Source organism: Myotis daubentonii, chromosome 1 (assembly GCF_963259705.1).
Source record: "Myotis daubentonii chromosome 1, mMyoDau2.1, whole genome shotgun sequence".
NCBI classification, from domain to species: Eukaryota; Metazoa; Chordata; class Mammalia; order Chiroptera; family Vespertilionidae; genus Myotis; species Myotis daubentonii.
The window spans coordinates 41,501,272-41,519,484 of NC_081840.1; the positions used below are offsets into that span (position 1 = coordinate 41,501,272).

Here is an 18,213-nt window from a genome sequence, read left to right on the forward strand (position 1 = left end):
TAGGCGTGTGGTGGTAATGTTGGAGACAGAGGGGCGTGTTTCAGGGTCCTCGGCCAGGCACTACAGGAGAATTATACAGCAGCTGGACACCGGCAATTGGAGCAGAATGAAGTAGAGGCAGCCCCGCTGGTGTGGCTCAGCTGGTTGAGCGTTGACTCATGCACCGAAGGGTCACCGGTTTGATTCCCAGTCAGGGCACATACTCAGGTTGGGGGTTCAATCTCTAGTCGGGGCCGCAACCAATCAGTGTTTCTCACATCGATGTTTCTCACATTGATGTTTCTCTCCCTCCTTCTCTCTCTAAAACCAATAAGAACATATTTTTTAAAGAGTAGATGCAAAGAATAACTGGGAAGCTGTTACAGCACTTCAGGAAGAAGATGGTGAAGGCCTGAGCTGGGCAGTGCTAGCAAAGGCAGGAGAAAAACAGCACATGTGGGAGTCCCCAGAGAAAACAAGTCAGGCTGAATACGACGGTGGGGTACAGGGAGCACAGGGTGGATTCTGATCTATCTCTACCGATAGCTGCCTGGCCTCAAGACCCTGAGTCGTTCGGAGCCTCTGTTTTTCACCTGCAAAATTAGGACAGTATTACTGTCCCCCCTCCTCCTGGATTACTGAGCTCAGCGATTTAGCATACAGCACAGGGCTGCCTCTTCCTGGGCGTGCTCAGCAACGTTTGTTCCCTTCCTCATCTACTCTTCTCTGTACCGCACCTCCTGTGTTGTGCCACAAGGAGGAAAGAGGGGGAGAGGGCCAAACAATGACATCTACTAGTATTTTCTAGGTGGTGCCATTAAGCAGATGGGAAAGGTTAGAAAGGGGACTAGTCAGAAAGGGAAGAAAGGGTTGATTTTTAAATTTGGAATTTGAAGTGATGGTAATGGTGGCTGAGACCCAAGGGCTGAGAGATGGCGACAGGGGCCCGGGGGCAGGAGTCCTCAGCGGGGACACTGGGGGTGTTCAAGCCACAGGTGTCTCTTCATTCCTAGAAACGGAGCAGAGGCCATGGCTAAGGTGGACAAGCAAAGCTGAGGCCTTTGGGCTTAATCATAAAGACTCTAAAGATGAAGCTGACCGGGCATCACTGGCCAGACCACAGGACCCCTGGAAAGCTGGGCCCCCACCTGAAGGTAACTGTAGGCACCAACACCAACCCCCCGCTGCTCAGGTTTCAGGTTTCCATTCATTCTGAGTTGACAAGAGCATGGAGGCTGGTGTCAGAACCCACTGCTTCTGTTTTCATTGTGCTTCAACGTGTGTCTGTGGGTCCCCTGGATTGTTAAGTCCGGGAAATAGATGTATTTTCTTCAACCTTGTATTATCAAACAGGCTTCCTGCTGAGCTAGGCCAGAAACAACCAAACACAAAGTCACCTCTTCACAATGACTGAGTTCCTCCCAGGGGCCAAGGTGCCTGGCACACACAAGGCCTCTGTGTTTGTAGAACAGGAGTTGAAGGAAGTCACAGGAACCTGAGAAAGAAGTGACCAGAGCATGCTGTGAGCTACTGGTGAGAAACTGGCTGGCATGATGCTGGATCTTTTTTAAAAAATACATATTTTTATGGATTTCAGAAAAGAAGGGAGAGGGAGAGATAGAAATGATGAAAAAGAATCACTGATCAGCTGCCTCCTGCACACCCCACTCTGGGATTGAGCCCACAACCCAGGCATGTGTCCTGACCAGGAATCACACCATGACTTCCTGGATCATAGGTCGACATTCAACCGGGAGCCACGCTGGCCAGGCATGATGCTGGATCTTGATTAGACCCCTGGTCTCAGGTAAGGGTCTCCCAGCTGCCCACTTCCTTGAAGACAGTGGAGTTGAGTCATGGCTCCTTACAGTAGCTGATCCCAACAGAAGGGCAGCATGGTTAGAGCGGGAGGTCTCTCCCTTGCTAGTTCTATGAGCTTGGCAGTCCTGTAGCCTCCTGCACCTCAGTTTCCCCCTTTGAGCAGTAGCTAGAACTACCAGTTTCCTGGCAAAGTTTAAGTGAGCCGTGAGAGCACCGTGTTTAACATGGAACTCTGATGGTGAGCTCAGTGCTGTGTCCCAGGCCCATCCCCTTTGTCCTTAGGGAACGGATTTATGTCAGCTGTTTCCTCGGCTCAGGAGCAGCATTTGGGAGGGCAGCAGTAAGAAAGTGAACCCTGTTTCCCATCTGTAGTGGTTTGAATTGTGGCTCCCCCCGAAACAGGTCAAGTCCTAATTCCCAGGACCTGCGGACGTGACCCTATTTGGAAATAGAATCTTGGCAGATGTGATTAAGTGAAGGGTCTTTAGATGAGACCTTCCTGGGTTTAGGGTGGGCTCAGAGTCCAATAACTGATGTCCTTGTAGAGAAAGGACAGGGACGTGCAGACACAGAGGGGAGGCCCTGTGAAGACAGAGGCAGGTGGGCGCCCTGTGAAGACAAGCTGAGGAACGCCCAGGGTTGCCAGCAGACCCTAGAAGCCCGGAGAGAAGCCTGGGACAGATTCTCCCTCAACGTCCAGAGGAGCCAGCCCTGTCAAGAGCCTTGCTTTGGGACTTCTGTCCTCCCTAAGGAGCCACTTTTTGTTGTTTCAAGTTGTTAAGTTTTGTTGTTTAAGTTATTAAGTTTGCTGTAATTTGTTAGGGCAGCCCTAGAAAATTAACACACCGTTCAAGTTGAGGAGTCTTGGCAAGAGGGCCTGGCAGTGCGCTGGGTCACTTGGGGTCCCCAGGCCCACCGTCCTTAGGACCATAGTCTCCCTTCACTGTCCACACTCCCTTTGTCAGCTGGCGGCACAGAGCCGCTCAGCAGCAGCGTCGTATTTGACACGGGCGTTCCTTTCTCAGAAGCCAGTTCTGCACACCCCCACACGCGAAAACAGCGAGCGCTCAGCGCCCCGGTCCTCACGCAGTGCTGCCCATTAGGATTGCCTGGGGAGTTTCTGAAGACCCCACAGCTAGGCTGCAACTCATACATATTAAAACAGAAGCTGCGTGTCAGTTTTTGAAACTCCTCAGATGCTTTTAATAGGCAATCAAATCCAAAGCCAGTGGCTTAAAGGCCCTTCTCCCTCCCTGGCAGCCAGACCAGGAGAAGCCGGGAGGGAGGGAGCTAGAGGCCCATCACGTGCAGCAAGGCCTGGGTGAGGGCCTAGGAGTGAGTGAAGAAGACAGAATCTGGATTCTAAGGAGGCCATCTACTCCCAGAGCAAATAGAAGTGGTTACTTTCTTTGGGGTTCAGTTTCCTCAGCTGGAAGATGCAGTATTGGGGGAGGATGATCCTGAGGCTCCCTCCTGGAGCCCCTGACGTTGGTGAGTTCAAGCTCAAGGCTCTCAGCTGAGAAATCCTGGCCAGGCAGAACAGCCTCCACAACCCAGTGAACTAGAAAAGCACCAGGCCCTCCCCGCTCTGCCCGGAATGTCATGAGACAGAGTTTGGTAAAGTCAGAAGCAAGATGAGAAATGGGTGCTCTAAGGGATGCCGGGAAATACACACTGCTTGCCCCCCCCCCCACCCCCGACTGCCCCCCCATCCCCCGTTCCTTTAGTTCAGCAAATCTTATGTTAGCGCCTGATAAAGACAGGACAGGGCGCTCTGCATTGGAAACGTAGAGACAGATAAGCTGTTCCTGATTCTGTGGGACTCCTGACCTTGGTATAAATTTGAGTGTTTTATCCCAAATGAGAAAGCTGAGTGATTTTGTTTTGGGATGAACCCACTGGGAAAAATGATGGAGTATCAGAGCACCTCTTTGCCTTCAATTCCCAGATTCACATCTCTTCAGGGCTGTGACAAGTATTAGTGCTGTTCACCAACTAGATCCAGTTTTACTTCTCCTGAGCACACAGTGGGATCATAGTTCCCAGCCCCTGAAGTTAAGTGTGGCCATGAGCCTTCCTTTGCCAGTGAAAGGAGAACACCATGATAGCTCACTTCCTCACAAAGCCTTAAGGACCAGCACATGGCTCCTGCATGGTCCTTCACTCCGCGTGTAACCAGCAACACTCCTGATGGTGACAGCTTGCTGGCCTGCGTCTCTCACTGAGGACGGAGTGCAGTAGAGGAGTAGAGACCTTATTAATGTGAGCAAGAAACAGAATTCTGTTGCTTTAAGCCATGGAGGTTTAAAAACTGTTTATTACAAAAAACAAAAAACAAACACCCTATATAAAAGCAGAGACAATAATATATCAAAATTGCTATACCCATTACTTAGCTTCAACAATGATCAAGCTATAAGCCTCCATGATTTGGAGTTTGCTTGTTAATACAGCACAACCTAGATGACTCCTGCTAAAAGCAAGAGGAAAGGGTGTTATTTTATAGAAATGCTGAATGAGTGACAAGTAGGCAAAGAGAGTGGAAACAGAATTTATGAGATCTGATTGTTATGCCTTATTTTTTAGTGAGATCATTTCTGTTTTTCTAATATTATAATTGAATGGCAATTTGGATTTTTCTTGTAGGAGCTGTCTTCCATGTTACTTATTTTCCTCTAGAAATCTAAGCACATCTAGAAACCAGAAGCTCGAACTGTTTGTCAAGTCCACTGGAATGGTGTGCTACGGGGAGAGACTGCGACATGGAAAACTTACTCAATGTGGGGGAGGGACTGCAGCACGGAAGGGTTATGGAATGTGGGAGGGGGAGGGACTGCTGGCTGGAAAAGGTTACCGGTTGTGTCAGGGTCAGGAACCATGGCGGAGAAAAATTGCTAGATTATCTTAGAAAAACAATGTGTTATGATATGCTCCAGCCAGGTGTGACTCTGTTTACCTCCCCGTTGTGCTTATGAACTTTTTGTGAACTTCTAAGGAACAGCTAATGAAATGCTTTGTAGTTGTTTTTTTCTTTTTTTTCTAACACTGTGTAGTTTTGCAATAAAAGATCTTGCTGCACCCTTGGTCGGCACCACATGCTGCTAGGCTCCCAGAGGGGGAGGGACGCGCTGTGGTCAGCTGGCCAGCTTAATAAAGGTTCTTAAATTTAAATTCTGAGTCGGTGGTCTATCTCGTTGAGCTAACCCATAACATTGGCAGCAGAACTAAAGTTAATTGCCTGCTTCCACGTAAATGCTAACAAGCACCATTAAACTTTTGGAAAATGTGATTATTTTCGTTTTAATATTTTTTAGAAAGGGCTTTCCTACTGAATTATGTCTGGAATGTGTGCATGCATGTAAACACAAACCCGAGTTTTTCCAAATCTACAGTCAATTGTATTACAGCAGTCTGATGGATTCATTTAACAAATGACATGAAATCAACTTTATTTCACAAAATTAGTCCATATGCCCTACTTATCCGCCATGTCCGGCTTTGTTTTCGTCCAACGCAACTGAATTCTCTGTAACTGCTCCACCGCTTATTAGGGCGGTGAACCTGGGCAAGCCAGCCCCTGCGGGAGCCCCCGTCTCCTTCCTCGTCACTGGAAACGTCTCTGTCTGTTGTCCCAACCAGATAACAACCCAAACCTCTTGTCCAAGGATCTGGGAGGAAAACAAGTCCTTCTGGAGATCCCCGCGCCGGGGGAGGAGGGGGGAGGGGGGGGCGGAGGCGGGGAAGGGGCGGGGCAGCGAAGGGGGCGGAGTTGTTCCCGCATTTCTGCAGGAATTTTTGCCTTTAGGCGGCTTTCTGGAGGATCCAGGAAGTTTTGCCAGTTTTCTTTTCTTCTTAAAGCTGTTAGGCATCTGTTCGGGTCGCCGAAGGAGCGAAGGAGGAACTGCGCCAGGCCGAAAGAGGTAAAGAATTAAAAATGTATGAGGTCATCTAGAAAGTAGATGGGCTGAGCCCCTACATGGTGCCGCACCCAGAGATCGGGGGGTCAGAGTTTTTAAGGACTCGAGGGGGCTTTTCCTCGGCGGGGATTCTCCGGGCGGGTCCGGCGGGGCGGTGACTGGTCTGAGGAAAGGGAATGTGGTCTGAGCGGAAGGGAATGTCGGCTGCAAAGTGGTCTGAGGGCCAGTTTCCCAGGGGAGGGGTATCTATTTGATTATTTGATCAGACCTCACGTGCACGAGGCCAAAAGTGGTAACGAATTTTACATTTATTAGATCATCCTCATCCGGAAAGCAGATGGGCTCAGGCCCCAAATGGTGCCAGCACCCAGGGACGGGGGAGGCAGAGGGTTCAAAGGGCTCTAAAGGGGCTTTTCTGCGGGAAATTCTCTGGGCCGGTGAGGACCCTGGGCAAGGATGGAACGGACAGTGACTGGTCTGAGCAAAGGGCCTGTGGTCTGAGCGGAAGGGACGGTCAGTTGCCAAAGGATCTACGGGACAGTCTCCCGGGGCGGGGGTGTCGCTGAGGTGGTTTGACCAGACCTGACAGAGTTTGGGGAGCTGCAGGTCTGCGTGGACGCGTGGAGGTGAAAGTTGCCGGATGCTGAGAATGGGCTGTTTGGTGGCATCGCGGACGTCTGGTCTCAGCCTGAGTGCATCCCCTCAGCTCGCGGCGCAGCTCTGCCGGCGGTGGGAGCCGGTCTCAGCAGCGACACCCCAGTGTTCGGGGGGAAGACGGGCCTGTGCTGGGTGCGCCGCCTGCCTCCGTGTTGTGCCTCTGCCTCCTGGGTCTCACTCGCAGGCCGGTGTCGCTGCCGCTGACTTTCGGAGGCAACGCCCATAGGCGGCCTGTGGAGCAGCCAGTGCCTTCTCCCCCGGAGCCACTCCTTTGTGGTTCATTCTGGCCACACAGGGACCTCAAGGAGCAGTGTTGTTCCTTAGGGGCACGGGTTCCGATGCAGCCAATAGCCCAACAAAACCGTAACTGGTGGCTTGACCCCTGAGAAGGGAGGTTTGCATGCATTTCTGTGGATTTGAAGGTATTTGACTGAACAGGTCTGTCCTCTCTGCTCTTCTTTCCTAGGTTCCCTAGCGATGCCGGTGGAGATGCACAGCCAGGGCCAGGACCGCTGTGTCCTCACCTGCACTGAGTGCAAGCAGCGGGTGGAGACAGGCTGGCACTGCCCCGGGTGCGAGGGCTACGACCTTTGCATCAACTGCTACAACACCAAGGGCCACACCCACGAGATGGTGAAGGTGGGGCTGGGCCCGGATGAAGAGGCCAAGGTGGGCGATGAGGGCGGCAACCAGGGGGAGCGCCGGTTGAGGAGCCTCCGGGAGTTGCGGCGCCAGGCCATCCAGCGCTGCATCCAGTCCCTGAGGCACGCCCGCCAGTGCAGCGATGCCAACTGCCCGCAGGTGTCCTGCCAGAAGATGAAGCGTGTCGTGGAGCACACCAAGGGCTGCGAGCGCAAGACCAATGGAGGTTGTGGCGTGTGCAAGCAGTTCATCGCCCTTTGCTGCTACCATGCCAAACAATGCCAAGAAAGCCCATGCCCCATTCCCTACTGCCTCAACATCAAGCAGAAGCTCCACCAGCAGGAGTTGCAGTACCGCCGGCAGCACGCCTAGCTCAGGCACCGGCGGATGCCACCATCCACAGCCGCACGTGCCTCAGCAGCGCCTGCTTTCCCTCCTCAGCACCACCCGCGCCCCCCACACTGCATCCCCGCACACCCTGGACACCACAGCCCTGGACTCTGCCCCAGCCCTCGCCTGGGAGCCTGTCTCCAGCCAGCTTCTCCAGCGTGGCCAGAACTCAGTCCCCACCAGTTTGCACTGGGAAGCCCACTAACCAGATGCCAGCCCCACTGCCCCTGCCAGGCCCACCTGCAGCAGTGGAGGCGCCCGGCAGATGGCACGTGTGGCGCAGCAGCGGCAGCATCTGTACTGGGTGAGCACCAACAACGCTCTGCCCCTGCGGGACTGTGACCCCTGAGAGCCAGATGGCCCCCATGGGCCTGAATGTGACCCAACCAGGTCAGTGGGCCTGTTATTCTGCCCCCCGACCCCAGGCAGTGGCAGCCGGCACCCATCGCCCAGCAACAGCCCATGTGGGGCATGCCCAGACCCGTGATGTCTATGCAGACCCAAGGTGCAGCCACATCAGAGCATCTCACCGGGGGGCCTGCAGGACCTGCTGTGGACCCTGAAGTCTCCCAGCTCCCCCAGCGGCAGCATGTGCTCAACATCCCCAAGTCCAACCCTCAGCTGATGGCAGATCTCATCAAATAGCACACAGCCAAGTGAGCGCCCAGCCAGCCCGGCCTTCAGCCCCAGCCCAGCCTGCAGCCCAGCCTGCAGAACCTGAACGCCATGCAAGCCAGCGGGGCCCGACCTGCTGTCCCTCCGCAGCAGCAACAGTGGGAGGCCTGAACCCCCAGGGCCAGGCCTTGAACATCATGTACCCGGGGCGCAACCCCAGCGTGGTGAGAATGAACCACAGCACAGAGAGATGCCGCGGAGCAGCAGCAGCAGCAGGAAGGCAGCGCTGGCATGGCCGCAGGCCTGGCAGGACACGCCCAGTTCCAGCAGCCTCAGGGACATGATGCCACCCACAGCCATGCAGCAGCAGCAGATTGGGTCCCAGGCCAGCCAAACCCTGTTAGGCATATTCTGTACCTTTCCCCTGCCCTCAGTTTCTCCCCTGCGCTCAGTACTTTCTGTTGTCCCCACTTGAGGCTCCTGTCCTCTCTGCCGTTTTCCTGTTACTCTCATTTCAGGTGTCACAGGAAACAGCTAAGCAGCCGAGAAAAGCAACGCTAGACCCAGCTTCCTGCAACGACCTGCACCTCCATCCGACCCACACAGAGACATAAATATCCCCCCCTCCCTACTCTTGCTTGCTGAAATAAATATGCTGGTGTGTATTAAAAATAAAGTTTCTAAAACTCTCACAACATCTCTTGGCCAGTCTCCTGTCAGCACGGACCTAACAAACCCCATGAGCCCCAGCAGCACATGCTCTCAGAGAGCCACAGGCCTCACCTCCCTGGCCAGCAGATGGCCACATCCCTCAGTAGCCAGGTGAGATCTCTGACTCCTGTCCAGTCTCCAGACCCCAGTCCCAGCCTCCACATTCCAGCCCATCACCACGGATACGCCCCAGCCTTCACCACACCACCTCTCCCCCAAGACTGGTTCTCCCTACCCAGGACTCCCAGTGGATCAGGGACACTTGGGGAACCCCAAATATGCAATACCCCCACAGCAGTGCATTGCCCAGTGAGCTGTCCCTGGTCGGTGACACCACAGTAGACACCCTAGAAAAGTTTGTGTAGGTTTTGTAGCCTTGTGAGAAATCACTATTTTTCCCTTCATGTTCTGGACCTTTTGTACTGAAATCCAAGCAGCTAGGCTCTTTATTCCTAGATGGAACTGCTACTTCCAAGCCACAGAAGGGTAGATTGCTGTTAAAGAAACAATAAAAAGCATATGTTTTTGTTAAAAACCAGTTGATTTAAATATATGTACTCTCTCTTTTTGCTTTTTCAATATTTTTTTTTGTTCTTGGGGGAGAGAGGTTCTGTTTGGATTTTTTGTCATCATTGCTGGTGATTCACGCCTTTTTTTAACGGGAAAATCAAGTCCATTATATACATATTTTTAAGGTTTTAAACATTTGTTTAAAAAGTGAGAAGTGTAATATTCAGAAACTGATTCCTGAAATAATGCAAGCTTATAATTTATCCGGACAACTTTCTGATGTTATGGGCAGATTTTTTCTATTGTGAACTCGGGGCATTCTCCCAGTATTACCCCTGTTGATAGGAATTGGCTCCTGTGTACACACACACACACACACACACACACACACACACTCCCACACATCTGTACTGGCTTAAGCCAAACTCTTTGGCAGATACAGAAAATGATGCTTTGTTTCTCTGATAAAACTAGTTTTAGACAAAAAAATAGGGATGATGACTCTCTTAAGACCATGCTAATGTTAATAGAGAAGAGCATTCTTCTATGTAAAACTTGAAATCAGGAAAAGCAAGTCTAGTGTCAATCATGCAAGCGCTATAACTACCACAAATAAGAAAATTCAAGAAGATCAATCCCTGTATAGAATGGTAAAGTGCCAACTCATTTCTTATATTGTTAAATAAACTGCGTACAACAGACAAAAAACAAAACAAATAACGTTACCCTAAAAATGGATTGAGTTCCTCAAAAAGAAATACATCTGGAATTTTGAATGGAATTGCACTGAATTGGTAGGTTATTCATTGATTTAATTAGGTCTTCATGAAGCCATCCAAGATGAGGCATTCTATACTAGGTCATCTGGTACAAAAGCTTGGGAAGTGCTCTACTTATTCAGATCATTTGATTCCTTTACTAAAATTTTTAAATTTAATCTGGCAGTTTTAGTGTTAATGCCCAGATATTTAGTGATCCTTATTGCTACTGTGAATGATTTCTTTTTAGTAATATTTTCTAGTAACTGTTGTGGGTGGGAGAGATGCTGTTGATTTGTGCAGGCTGATCTTGTATCTGGCAAACTTGCTGAATCTTATTAGTTATAATTTGCTTGAGTCTTTGTTTTATTGTAAGCTGACATTCTGTTCTCTCTCTCTCTCTCTCTCTCTCTCTCTCTCTCTCTCTCTCTCTTTCCAAAGAAGCAATCCCCCCACCACATTTAATTTCTGTGGTGGGTGGTGGAGGTTGGGGAGGTGACTCACTAGGAAGGAGTAGAAAATGTTTCCTCCTCCCCCCACCAAGGGGAGGGGCCTGGGCCTCCGTGATGCTCACATCGGGGTTCTCCACAGACTCAGAGAGAGACCTGCTAGTCAGGCCGCTGACCACTGTGATGGGAGGAAAGGTGGCCTGAGTCCTCTGGTAGCAGGAAAGGGGAGGAGAATGTCACCATAAAGAGAGGGAGGATTTAGAGAGGGGGAAGAGGATGAAGGGAAAGACTTGGGAACGTGGATGGGTGGTGCCTGGGAATTCTCAGGGACGGTAGATGGTAAAAGAGTCTAAGGTTCCAGAAGAGAAGCTGGACCAGAGACCCACTACCCAGCAGTACCATCCAAAGAAGCCCTGGTCACCTAATGTGGGGGCAGTGGGAGGAGCTTAAGCCCCTGGGAGACAGGAATGGGCACCTCCCACCCCTCCCACCACCAGCCCACACTGACCAACTGATAGAAGCCCCATCCCATGACTGCCCTGGTCACCATGCTTTGCTGGGACCTTAATGCCCAAAGCTGTGGGGGCCCAGGAACTTCCCGGGAACGGAACCTCCTGCATCTCAGAGCTCCCACAAATGAGAGCTGGATCCTCAAGCCACAGACAAGTTGGGCCCCACACTTGGTCCTGACAAGAAGTTTACTGAGGGAGGGGCCTGGTTGAGAATGTTTTCACTGGGCAACTGTAGCTGAGTTACTTTGGTTACTTTGGCTTGGAAACTTCATGGGGCCGCCCTCTCCCCTGCAGGGCACTGGCACTGACTAGGCTGCTGGAGGCAGGATGGGGAGCCCCTGGTTTAACAGCCCTGATTGGTGACTCATGAATTCAGTTGGGGGCTGAGTGGCTATGAAATCAGCAATTGGAAGCCTGTGCCCTCCTGATCCCTCTTCAAGGGTTTGCCTTGGATGAACTGATGGCCACATTCGTGCAGCTGTTCTTTGCTACCTCTGCTGCCCTCATTGCTCCTTTTTTTGCTGACTTTCATGAATTCGGCACCTCAGGCACCCAGAGCCCTGAATGTATGTAAACTCTCCTAGGAATTTGCTTTTTATGATAGAGATCATCATAAACAAAGACAGCCTGGCAGCTCTGTTCATGCCTGGACACAGGCAAATGCCTCACTTCACACTGTCAGAATGCTTAGGTTGGAGGAGGGTTCTGGGTGGATGGGGGAGGTACGGGCCTGGCACCCTCTGTGAGCAAGCCATGAGGAGGCCACACTTTCTTTGTAAATGTATAACTCCAAAACAAGGAGGCTATTTGGGAGCAAAGAAAAAGGATCAATGGGATGAGAGAGTAAACTTGGTCCAGGAACATGCAGACCCTGAGCCTGTCCAGGTGCTTCTGAGAGCTGAACAGCCAGGCCGACCCCAGGCCTGTGGGTGAGGCCCTGCTGCGGGGTGTTCGCCTTGTCCCCCAACCCCCACATGCCAAGCTCTGTGCCAGCTCCTAACCTGAGCTGACTCACTGGCTTCCACTTCCTCCCAGGAGGCAGCTGCACTATTACTCCTATTTGGTAGATGGAGAAACTCAAATCCAAAACTCACTCTGGATCTCAGGGATAGACACAGGCATAAGGACCACAGCAAATAAAGGAGCCCTGTGTGTCCAGAGAGGAAGCTAGGAGAAGGGGCCAGTCCCCTGGGCCTTTGGCTATATTTCCCTTCCCCCAGTGATGCACTTCTTGGCGGGAGCTGTCTGTGGAAAGCCAGGCCAGAGCTCTGAGTGGCTCTATGGCTCCTGTGGTAGGTGGGCTTGAAGGAGAAGCTGAGAGGGTTGCCTACCCCAGCAGGAGGCTCTGAACCTGGGGGGTGTTAGGTTAGGTGGCTCAGGAGGCGGCGTAGGAAATAAAGAGAGTCCAGTGAATCAGAAAAAGAAAGAAAAGGAAAAGGTATATTGCGTCCCCGGGAGACCCACGTACCCTAAAGACAGGGCACGTGGATTCTCGCCAACAGGGAGGGGGCGCTTTTTTTATACTGCGGTTGGATGAGGGGCGGGGTCATGAGCTGAGGTATTCAGCTGAGGAAGTTTCCGCTGCAGGGGGTCAGCAGGGGTATTCAGGAAGGAGTCAGTATCTGTGTGGGGGTCGTGTTGATTCAGGGAGAAGCCTGTATCTGGGTCTGGCAAGCTGATCTGTTAGAAATGACAGGGGGAGTCCATTATCTCATCACACGTCTGCATGCATCCGATCCTGGGCTCTCTTCGACCTAACAGGAGGCTCAGGCCACTGCAGGTTTTGTTATGCCCAGAATTCAAGATCCCCAAGAAACCACGCCAGGGAGCCAGTCCGATGCAAAAGCAGAGGGTCTCTTATACAAGCTCGCTTGGTCCCCCCCTTGCCTCCATTACTGGGTGCAAGAGAGAGCCCCGAATCCCAAGAGAACAAAGAATTTATAGGGCTTGGAGAGGGGGTTGGGGCAGGGTGCAGCTAGGGTCTGGTTACACTAAGACAGGGGGGGTGGCCAGCATACTTTTGGCCTTGGGCTAGTTTCCCCCGCTTTCCCATTGGCCGAGATAAGGGCGGGCTGAGTAATTTATATACCCTGCGGCTTTTTTCTTGGAAGAGGGGTTAAGGACACAGCCATCAGTCCTGCTCTGTCCTTTCAGTTTAGGAACTAAATGCTGCTCAAACACTCGCTCAGCACCGCCCAGGAGCAGCCCTCGCTGAGTCAGGAAAGCTGAAGCATTGAACAGAAATGTGGATGCAAGGACTCTCCATGGCTCCGGCCTCTGCTCTCTTGCGATTAGTCAGGTGTCCCTTGCCCAGGGCCCCAATACAGGGACAGGCTCTGCTGCTAGGCTGAAACCCGTAACGTTAAAACAGAATCTGATTATCAGTAGTTTCTGAAGCTCCTCAGGTGATTTCATATGCAATCAAATCCAAAGCCAGTGCCTTCGAGGGCCTCCTCCCTCCGGGGCAGCAGACCAGGAGAAGCCGGAAGGGAGGAAGCTAGGGGCCCCTCCCTTGCAGCCAGGCCTGGTGCCTCTGGGAGTGGGCGGAGAAGAAATCAGAAACTGGGTTCTGAGGAGGCATTACCTCTATGTGGCCGGGTGTAAGGGCTCTACCTGGAGGGTGAGGCTACAGCCAGGATATCAAAGGCCCAGGTACAAATCCCTCTTGCTGGGACTTTACTTGTTTTATGAATTTGACCAAGTCGCCTGACTTCTCTTTGCTCTCCTTTTCTTATCTATAAAGTGGGGATAGTAGAAACACCTAGCTCAGTGGTCGGCAAGCTCATTAGTCAACAGAGCCAAATATCAACCGTACTTCTTCAAAATAGACTCGCTCGGGCCGAAAACCGACTTCTGCGCATGGGCCACGAAGTTTCAATTGCACTGTATGTGCGCGCCAGCACGTGGTATTTTGTGGAAGAGCCACACTCAAGGGGCCAAAGAGCCGCATGTGGCTCGCGAGCCGCGGTTTGCCGACCACGGACCTAGCTCAAAGAGAAGCTGAGAAGGATTAAAGGAGAAAATGAATGTGAGGGGCCTGGCTCAGGTGCTGTAAATGGCAGGCACCCAGGAAACACTCATCGACCTTCTGCACCTCCCCAGCCACCTCTCTGCTTCCTCCCTACTTTCTAGTCTGAACCTGGGGGAGAAGCAGGCAGGCAGTTTTGCCCCTTTCTTTCTAGTTTCACACCAGAGTTTGAGACCTCACAATCACACTATTTTGGCTGTTAAGTCTTTTTTGTTTGTCCATTTTTCTGAGATTTCTTTTAAGTATACATATCTATCCTCCCTTTCTAAATAGCATAGTTTTATCCCTCGTTACCCACTTTGCTTCTTTCCCTTGGCTATTGTCCGAGCACAGCTAGAGCACAGCTGCTCTGAGTCCGCAAATCCTTCTGATTCCTACTAATGACCACGGCAAGTGTCAGAGCAGGTTCCTTCTCAAACACTGCTGGCTACACTAGTTATTGGTTCTGAGCCCCGCTGCCAGGGGCTGGCCCTTCTTGGACACCAGTCTTAGAGACAGAGAAGCCATGAGAAGTTGTGCGTGAATAAGAATGAGTCTTTATTGTAAAAGCCAGTGGCCATTTAGCCATCAGACAAATCAGTTCTTCAGAGCAAAATCCCATAGAGGCAGCTGCACACCCGCTGGTGAACAAATACATCGTTCTCACCAAGCAGCACTAGCCTTTGTACCCACAGCTATTATCTGAGCAGGCGCATGCTGGCCCTCACTGCCTCACATAGTCGTGGCACCTGAGCGCTCTACTCTTGCATCTCTAGCCTCTTCCCTCTCTCCAGGCTGTTCTGCACTCCTGTACTCCTAGCTGGTCAGTAATGCATTATACCACTTAGACAAAAGGGGCCAGTTGCCAACAGTGACATCGATCATTTGGGTTACAGAGGAGCAGTGTACCGTGAGGTCACTGTGGCCATGAAGCTGAGCAGTCATTGGACATTGTGATTAAGATTCCCAAGTTCAGCCTTAGCCAGTTTGGCTCAGTGGATAGAGCATCGGCCTGTGGACTGAAAGGTCCCGGGTTTGATTCTGGTTAAGGGCACATGCCTGGGTTGCAGGCTCGACCCCCCAGTTAGGGGTCGTGCAGGAGGCAGTCAATCAATGATTCTCTCTTATCATTGATGTTCCTATCTCTTTCTCCCTCTCCCTTCCTCTCCAACATCAATAAAAATTTAAATAAAGTTCTACCTTTAAAAAAAAAGATTCCCAAGTTGAGAGTGGCCATGGCTGTCAGGTGTACTATCAACAAGGCCTCCACACTCTAATTATCTGGTGACGCAGGCATAGTTCCCACAACTACATATCTTGAAAACTATGTCAGGGCAATATACAGAAATATTATTTTTATTCCCTTATAGAACACTAGAGGCCTGGTGCATGCAAATTCGTGCACTCGGGGGGCTCTCAGCCCAGCCTGTGCCCTCTTGCAGTCTGGGACCTCTTGGAGGATGTCTGACTGATGGCTTAGACCCACACACTGGGGATTGAGCCTAAGCTGGCAGCCGGACATCTCTCTGGCAGCCTGGGAGCCCTTGGCGGATGTCCGACTCATAGCTTAGGCCCACTCCCCTTGGTTAGTCAGACATCCTTAGTGCTGCTGCAGAGGCAGGAAAGGCTCCCGCCACTGCAGATGCACTGGCCAGCCATGAGCCAGCTTCTGACTGAGCAGCACTCCTCCTGTGGAAGCACACTGACTACCAGGGGGCAGCTCCTGCGTTGAGTGTCTGCCCCCTGGGGGTCAGCGCACATTATAGTTTGTTCCTGTTGTTCAGCCATTAAGGTCAATTTGCATGTTACCCTTTTCTTATATAGGACTAGAGGCCTGGTGCACAAAAATTTGTGCACTTGGGGGAGAAATGGGGGTCCCTCAGCCCGGCCTGTGCCCTCTCGCAGTCTGGGACCCCTCGGGAGATAACGACCTGCTGGCTTAGGCCTGCTCCCGGGTGGCAGAGGGCAGCCCCTGGTTGGGCTCAGAGCAGGGCCAATTGGAGAGTTGGTGCGCCGCCCCATCATGCACAGAGCAGGGAAGATTGGGAGGTTGTGATGCCACCCTCAGTCGCGCTCGGGGTAGGGCCAATTGGGGGGTTGGGGCACCCAAGGCAGGGTCAATGGGGAGGTTGCGGCGCCACCCCCTGTCACGCACAGAGCAGGGCCCATCAGGGGGTTGGGGTGCCGCCACTCTCACACTCAGGGCAGGGCCGATGGGGAGGTTATGGCTCTACCCCGTCACACACAGAGCAGGGCCCATGGGGGGGGGGGGGGGTTTGGGAGCTCCTCCCTATCAGGCACAGAGCAGGGCTGCTCAGGGGGTTGGGGCCCCGCCCCCTGTCACACACAGAGCCGCAGGGCGATCGGGGTTTGGGCGCGGCCCCCTGTCACGCTGATCCTAGTGCCGGGAGGCATATTACCCTTTTACTATATAGGGTAGAGGCCTGGTGCATGGGTGGGGCTGGCTGGTTTGCCCTGAAGGATGTCCTGGATCAGGGTGGGGGTCCCCACTGGGGTGCCTGGCCAGTCTGGGTGAGGGGCTGAGGGCTGTTTTCAGGCTGGGGGTGACTGAAGCTCCCAACCACTCCTGTTTTTCTTTTCTTTTTTTTTATTCTGGGCCAGCTTTACCTTGAGGCTTGGCTCCAGCTCTTAGGCCTCCGCGGCTGAAAGTAGATTTCTGGCCTTTGCTTACAATGTTGTGAATCTGCTGGCTGAAGTCCGGCGGTATTTGTTACAATGTTTCTTAAACTGCCCGCTCGGAGGCCTGCAGCCACAGGCGGGGAATGTTGGTTTCCTCCAACGATCCTCCATCACTGAGGCAAGCAAGCCTCATGTTAGTTTCAAGCTGCCTGGCTGCCGGCTGCCATCTTGGCTGACAGTTAATTTGCATATCTCGCTGATTAGCCAATGAAAAGGGTAGTGGTCGTACGCCAATTACCATGTTTCTCTTTTATTAGTGTAGATTCTACTCTATGTGTGTGCATATGCCACTGCTTATTCAGCCAGACCCTTATTAACAGGCATTAGAATTGTTATTACAGCAGTGCAGCTTGGCACGTTTTCACATTTTGCAGCATGTCTTAAGGAACGGTTCCCAGGGCACTGCTCTGCTGCTATTCCCTCACAGTGACTGCACTGAAAGACCCTCAGCCCGATTTTGAGACCCTAGCACCCTAACTCCAGCCTCCTCTTTCCTTTTATGTGATTTACCTGGACAGCAGAAATGGAAACAGAAAAGTGGACTTGCCTTCATTGCTGTCCTCCCATCTCACACAGTGCATCGTGCTGGGGGATGGAATTCAGAACCAGAATGGAGGTGTCGGCTGTCTTGTTTCTGCCACACGAGAAAGCTCACAGAAGCAAGTTGGAGTGCCAATCATGACATCCAGTCTGGACCTAATTCCTGTGGTTCACAGATAAGGAAACTGAGGCTGGGCTGAGGATCACATGCCTGGTCCACGGCCAACAGCCCTGGCTTTTGCCCCCTCACTGTCCCAGCAGTTTGGCAACAGGAGTCCTTGTTGGAGTTTCAGGCAATCAAACAGCTTAAAAGGCAGAAGCCACCCCATACACCATGACCTTTTCATCATCTCTGTGAAGGAAAGAAACCTCTCAGCCTCCCTTTTTGATGTATTATAATCATCTAGTGACTGTGATGGGCTAAAGTGTGTCTCCCCCGCCGCCCAAATTTATATGCTGAAGTCCTAACTCCCAGTACCTTAGCAGGTGACTGACTTGGAGATAAGGCCTTCAACGCGGTGATTAAGTTTAACAGGAGCTCCTGAGCGTCTGTCCTGCACCAAAAAGAGGGTGTCCTTTGAAGAAGATGAGATGTGGGCACAGCCGGCCCAGAGGAAAGACGCGTGAAGACACAGAAAGGAGGAAGCCGTCTATAGCCGAGGAGAGAAGCCTCAGAAGAAACCACCCTGCCAACACCTGATCTGGGACTTCCAACCTCCAGAAACATGAGGAAACGTGTCTGTTGGGTAAGCCCCCGGTCTCTGATACTTGGTTTTGGCAGCCCCAGCAAGTGAATACAGTGCGTAACTAAGGACGGGTACGAAGAAAGCGCCATGCATGGGTAGGAGACTAATGTGCTCTCTGGCAGGTTGCTTCGCTGGTGTTGCTGCCTACACATTTCTCCAGCTGCCTTTCCTCCTGATGCTTCCACCAAGCCCGTCTCTTCCTGGACTCTTCCCCGTGAGGGGATCTCTCTCAGCAAAATGCTTCTGCATCTTGCACAGT

General features: G+C 52.0%; 1 pseudogene; it reads left to right on the forward strand.

Annotated features, from left to right (window-relative positions):
* Positions 1-883: 883 nt before the first annotated feature.
* On the forward strand, positions 884-8,716 carry LOC132236577 (CREB-binding protein-like; annotated as a pseudogene).
* Positions 8,717-18,213: the final 9,497 nt, after the last annotated feature.